The sequence below is a fragment of the Petaurus breviceps genome, unplaced genomic scaffold (assembly GCF_028583685.1).
Source record: "Petaurus breviceps papuanus isolate PSGF00001 unplaced genomic scaffold, PetGlider_PUasm1.0 689, whole genome shotgun sequence".
NCBI classification, from domain to species: Eukaryota; Metazoa; Chordata; class Mammalia; order Diprotodontia; family Petauridae; genus Petaurus; species Petaurus breviceps.
Window position 1 is genome coordinate 765,234 of NW_027186458.1, and position 7,236 is coordinate 772,469.

Here is a 7,236-nt window from a genome sequence, read left to right on the forward strand (position 1 = left end):
ATCCTGTGACAAATAGTGGGGCTATGTATGTACCCTTGTGGCAAGCGAGTGAAAGTATATTGTCTACCCTGCCAAGTGAAAGCGAAGTGGTCCCATTGTTTAGGGTCTATTGGGATGGTGAAGAAGGCATTTGCCAAGTCAATAACTGCATACCAAGTCCCATCATATTTCTGGATCCTTTCTATTAAGGTGATGGTATCTGGAACAGCAGCATACAAAGAAGGAGTCACCTTATTCAACTGTCTATAATCCACAGTCATTCTCCATGTCCCATCTGATTTTCTTACTGGCCAGACAGGATTATTCCATCTTGTGGTTGTAGGGACCAACACTCCTGCTTCAACATATTCCTTTATAGTAGTGGTAATTTCATCTTGCCCACCTGGCACACGATACTGTTTTAAAGTAATTACTTCAGAAGGTTCAGGTAAAGTGATTGGGTCCATTTTTAGTTTTCCCACTAAAACTGTATTAATTCCTATCTTCCTCACAGCAAATTGGTATCTCCCTTCAGGTAAATTCAGTGTCATGCCTCTCAATACATCTATCCCAATGATGTATTCAGGAATGGGTACAACAACCACAGTATATTCTTTCTTAGGTAACTGCCCAATTTTCATTGTTATTTTAACCTGTCTGGCTGATATTTCAGCTCCTCCTAGACCCGTGATGGTAATAGGAGTTCCATGTTTAAACTTATCAGGGTTTCCATAGATAAGTGTGGCCTCAGCCCCAGTATCAATCAGTGCCCTAGTCACAGTAGTTGATCCATTATTCCAATATATTGTTAAACCAATATGGGGTCTGCAATCTCTTCTGCATATTTCTTTTATCTGGGCTGGGGCTTGGCCTATCTCCTATTCCCCCTGAAGGTGGGGCAAATTTGGATACAAAGATTCAGATTCAGAAATACCTGCAGGGGTGGTTCCTGCTTCCCTGTTCATTCTAATGCTAAGTACCTTTTCTTGGTACAGCTTATGCAGCTCTTCAGTTGGAATACCATCTATTCTTCTGAAGTCCACCCCAGCTCTTAATAGAGCAGTAAACAGTTCCCTTCTTGTTGGTCTATTTTGTCTCTGAATCCTCTGGCTGTTTACTCTTCTCTCTCGAGGCAATTTGTCTTTTTCCCATTCCCCTAAATCGCTTAATTGTGAAATCTTATCCAGCACCTCTGAAAGAGGGTGCCCTATTTCTCCAATTAACAGAGTCAGAATTAGGTGCTTATATGCAGGAGGAGCTGTCTTCACTATGATATTTCTATGAGGAACTCCTAGGGGGGTATCATAATATGCATTTGCATCTCCAATCAGGATAGCAGTTTTCATTACCTCCTCCTTTAGTTTTCTCATACAGTCTCTAAGTGAGTACTAGGGTCTGTCTCCCCTAGGCCACATAGATTCAGTTGGATATTGCTTTTTGCAACCTTCTGCAGCTAAAGCTAGAAGATTAGTTTTATTATTTCCTTCTTGCATATGGTTATCCCTAAAAGCCTGGTGTACAAAAGGATTCTGACTGATACTTATGAATTTTAAACAGTCCTCACTGTCCAGTGTTATTCCTCCAGCGCCTTCATCAGTGATTCTTACTATCCAAGACACTAAAGACTCCTCCATTCTTTGGGTAAATCTACTCAATATATCAGTGATCTCCTGTTGAGTGAAATCCTCAATTATCTCCCTGGACTCTGTTTTGCCTCGGTGGCTCTCCTGTCTTCTTCTTCGTATGGGGAGAGCTTCTACATTAGAAGACTCCTCATCTAACCTTGCTCCATTCTCCTCACACACATTCTCCTGGAAGCTGTCAGGGCAACTCTGCCCAGCCTGTACAAAAGCTGCATGCACATTCGTTCTGCTAGTTTTTTGCTTCCTTTTAGCTACATGAACAGTAGCTTGCTCCTGGACCACCACATGAGTCCCTCCAGTTTGCTCTTCTGAGTGCTGTGACACAGAAGAATCCTCAGGCAAACCAGCTGACTCCCTAGCCATCTGAGCTCTTTCCTTCAGCAGCTTATCCCTACTTTTACACATAAGGCGATAACTTGTTAGCAGCACCCAGCCTCTCCTGCACACTCCTGCCAGTTCTTTGCCTGGTTCTATGGGTATTGCTTTCAAACATCTTTCCAAATCTCCAGGTTCTCCCTCTTTTAGCCTTGGTTCCCAGTTTTCACAGGGCCTTGTGCTTTTAGCCCATTCTCTAGCTAGAGAGGAACAAGGCAAATCCTCCCATCCTGGAATAGCCATTTCTCCCTCTAAAGCCCCACTGCTTCCAAATAGAGGCCTGACATTTTGTGATCCCATCCTGGTCACCAAATGTATCAGCAATGCCATATTCACAATGCCTATAGAGATTACAAATATGCTGATATAATTATCCATTACAAAATATGTCATGTTTGCCATATGAGGAAATAAACTAGAAAATTTATTAAGATACCAAAAGACTGAGTCCCAAAACCAGAAAGTGAAAGCCATCAGAGTAGTTATGATATTGGCACAGGTAGATAAAGTAGAAAGCACCCACATTTTCAAGCCTTTAAAACAGAACAGGCTACCTCAGGCAAAGGTCCTCCTCTCCCCACGCACAGCAACCACCCAGCGTCCTGGAAGCACGCTCCCAGCAGCTCCGGCCCCTGGCAGTCCCCAGCAGGAGTCCTTAGCAGAAAGTCCTTAGCAGTCCTAACTCAAAAAGGGCTTCACGCTGCCACTGCCTCTGCTGCTGCCGCCGCCGTTGCCACCACCGCCAGCACCGCAGGAACACTAGCTTGGCTTCCGCTTCCTCTTGCTCCGCCCCTTCCTGCTACATCAGTAAGTCCAACGGGGCATGGAAGATCTTTAAATCCCATAACCCTTACACCTCCCTAAAATCCAATTAATATGCAAGTCAAAACATCACTCCCCAGATGGATATTTGTCGTCTTCTAGAACAAATAAGGAACAACCACTGCATAGGGTATGGCACAATAGTCACTTAATAAATGTTTAACTGATGGACTGACTTGTAACCCCCTACTCAATGGTTCTTAAACAGGACTGTCTTGAAGACAGCTGAAATATAAGAGAAGTGATGAGGTGTGATGTCACAAATATATTGAGTTGCAAATTATGTGTATTGTGGTTTCCTCTCAGAAGAATTCACTCAGGTTTTTATGTTTTAAATTAAATTTTATATTTGTTTTTAGTTTATATCATTAATTTCCACAAGATTTTGAGTTACAAATTTTTCTCCCCATTTTTCCCCTATCCCAATACAGCAATCCCACCGAATATCCCCTTCCCCAATCTGCTCTCTCCCATATCTTCCCCATACCCCCTCCAACTTTTCAGTAGGGAATAGTGGATCTCTATGTTCCAGTGCCTGTATATCTTATTTCCCAAATACCTGTAAAATAATAATAATAATAATAATAATAATATATTTAAGCATTTGATTTTGAAACTTTGAATTCCAAATTCTTTCACTTCCTCCCTCATCACCCACCCTTACTGGGAAGGTAAGCAATTTAATATAGGTTGCACATGTGTAGCTATGCAAAACATTTCCATAGTGGATATATTGTGAAAGACTGACTATATTTTCCTCCATCGTATCTCACACCCCACTTGTTCTATTCTCTACTTTGATCCTGTCCCTTTTCAAAAGTGTGTGCTTTCAACTTACCTCCCCCCAGCCTGCCCTCCTCTCCATCATCCCCCATCTCATTCCTTTCCCCCCTACCCGCCTGTAGGGTGTTATATCTTATTTTGTATGTATGTCATTCCCTCCCTAAGCCAAATTCAATGAGAGTAAGGTTGACCCATTCCCTTTTGCCTTCCTGTTCTTCCCTTCCATTGTAACAATTTTCCCTTGCCTCTTCTATATGAGATAGTTTACCCCACTCTGTCTCCATCTCCTCTCATTATATTCCTCTATCACCTCTTAATTTCACCTTTTAAGTATCATCCCTTCCAATTAAATTGGTCCTGTGCCCTCTATGTATACCTGTACACATATAGATACACATTCACATATGTATTCATATGCCCATATACCCTCCTATATAAACATATCTATGTATGTATACATATATGTATGTATACACACATATATATGTATACATACACATATATACACATTTCTATTCCCTTCAACTATTTTCATACTGAGAAAAGTTTCATAAGTTATAATTATCCCTTTTCCATGTAGGAATGTAAATAGTTCAACTTTGATAAGTTCCTTATGATTTCTTTTCCCTGTTTACCTTCTCATGCTTCTCTTGCTTCTTGTATCTGAATGTCAAATTTTCTATTCAACTCTGTTTTTTTTTTTTTTATCATGAATCCTTGAAAGTCCTCTATTCCATTGAATGATCATATTTTCCCCTGAAACATGATACTCAGTTTTGCTGGGTAGGTGATTCAGGTTTTTATTCTTGATAATTTACTGAGCAGGATTTTTACTTAAGGGAAGATGACAGCCCCTCAAAGGAGGCAGCCCCTAAGGGGGGCACTAAGGGAGAAATCTTCTTCAAGGAGACTGCCCCCTAACCAGGAGAAGTTAAGGATACTTATGGAGGATAACTTGCCATGGGTGAGGAGATGAGGTAATCAGAGGCAGAAAGCTGTGGTAATCAGAGATGTGTAGGCAGGGGCCTATGGCTCAGAGGTACATCAGAATTCCATTGTTCAGTCCATTTGTAATAGGGACCAAAGGGCCCCTATTAGTCTCATTATTTCATTGACCTGTCTATTTGAAATATCGTCATCTCCAGAGGGGCTTCAGCTAATTTCATCATCTCCCCCCTCAAAAAGTATGTACCCAAATTCATTTGGTAAAAGGGGCGAGGGTCATGTATTCCTCATCAGTAAAAAACACATTCCAGGCATAGATAACATGAGCACTGAAAAAGCATGAAGAGAGGAAAGGGAAGGATGGGTTAAGAACCCAATTTTACCAAAGCACATACTACACATAAAGGATTAGTGGAGAAAAATGCAAGCATTATAATTTGGTACCAGACTTTAGAGAACTTTGAATGTCAAACTTCTGTTCTACTTTATGAGAAATAGAGAATTATGTAATGTATTTGAGCAAGGAAGTAGAATAAGATGACGGTTGGTTGCTGTCCTTTTTTCTTGAAGAGGGTCAAAATGACATCACTATGTTGGGTCAAGGCACAGTGTGACTGATCACACCAATATTTACAACAAGATGGGCATAATTAGTCCGCAAACATTTGGAGTGAAAATTTCTCTAAATTTGCATATCTCGTTTCTTTTGAGATGCTGCAATTCTGTTTCACTCATAGACCATAGAACCTTCTTTGAAAATGGCATGCCGAAGTGTACAGTCCTATGCCATTGTCTCCCATGTCAAAAGAAACCTTGAGAGTGTCTTTGTATTGCTTCTTCTGCCATCACCTGGGCACCTGCCTTTTGAGAGTTCTTCACAAAATAATCTTTTAGGCAAATGTACCTTTGGCTTTTGAACAACATGGCCAGACATTCAGTTTCTCTCTTCACAGTAGAACGTGAATGCTTGACAATTCATTGCAAGAAAGGACCTCACCTTATCTTGCCAGGTGATCTTCAGCATGTTTCTAAGACAATCTGATAAAATGAAAGAACTTTGGAAAACCTTAGGATTTAGTGGTTCTTGTCTACAGAGTTGAAGGAAATTCCTTTTTTGCTATCTTCTTTCAGGAAAAACACATTACAGTGCATAGTCAGTAGCTAATAAAAGATGAAAATTAAGGAAAAGAAAAGGCTTTGACAGCTTACCTGTAATTCTACTTCTGTTTTCTATTTTCTGCGAAACAGTTTCTAAATGACTACAGCTGAAAAACAATTGCTGCATGGTGGGAATCTCATGTGCCAGGCTGAATTGCAATTTAGTAGAGGAATCTTAAATGGAGCATTTTTTTTATTCAAAAGGAAAGTAGAAATTTGATTTCATTTTTTTTCTAGCTTCAAAAACAACAACAAAAATTTACATAGTCAAAACATCATAGATGCCAGAGAGCTCTGTCTCTCTGGATTAATGATACCCTACTAATAAGACAAGTCAAAGCTATATCCTAGAGAAGTCTTATTCACTTCTCACTTTGTCTTCAGGAATCTAATTGTTCTACTTCATGAGCTTTCACTGAAATTTTAAAGAAGAAATAAGAGAAGCATTTTATTTTAAGGTTTTGAAGGGGAATAATGGGCAGATGCCTTTCGATGGATAAGGTGCTACTGGGCCTGGAGTCAGGAATGTTCCCTGAGTTCAAATATAGGCTCAGGCCCTGGGCAAGTAACTTAATCCTGTTTGCCTCAGTTTCCTCACCTGTAAAATGAACTGGGGAAGGGTAGGGCAAACCACTCCATTATCTTTGATGAGAAAGCCCCAAATGCGGTCATGAAGAGTTTGAGAAAGCTGAACAATAACAAAGGGGCATAATGGACTTGGAATCAAGAAGACTTGAGTTCAAATCCTTCCTCAAAAACTTATTAGGTCTGTGATATTCAGCAAGACACCTAAAATCGGTCAGTTTAAATTAATTTATTAATCTGTGAAATGAGCATAATAATAGCATCTACCTCACAAGGCTTTAATGTTACTTAATATAACAAAGATGTAGTCTTTCTCTTTTTAGAATAAGCACCAAATGAGATAATTATATTATTATGAAGAGAGAATTATATATTATTTGCACATCCCTCTTCTCTAAAAATTTTGAACAGTCTAGGATTATTATAAAAAGAAAATTGTTTATGTCTTTGTCATGCTAAGTTATGTTAAGTGCAGCAGGATTTTGGAGATGAATTCCTTAAGACACAAAGAATTGCAGCTCAGATTCTAGTTTCAATGACTCCTGGGAAATGTAGTTTCAAAGAAACTATTGTTTATTTTTGCCCTGGAGTAGTGAGTAGAGACAGCACCAGGACTCTTCATTGAATCAAAGTGTGACAACAATGCTTTGGAATGGGAAAAAAGAGCCCCCAGAGGAAGACTCTGAAATCAGGGTCTTACTGGAATTCAAGAGAAAAAGGACTAAGCATTTGCTGATGTGAATTGAGAGATTAAGAAGAATAAAACCAAGGAATGCCATGTTCCCATTAGGCTGCTGTCCAACACCCAAGGTTCTGCTTACCTTTTCCCTGGCTGAACTGACACAGTTGAAGGCTCTGAAGAGGGGGTAACTGATCTACAGGGGTGTACCAATTTTCCATCCAATAGAATGAGTATCAATCAGACTGTGAAGTACAGCCTCCCCTT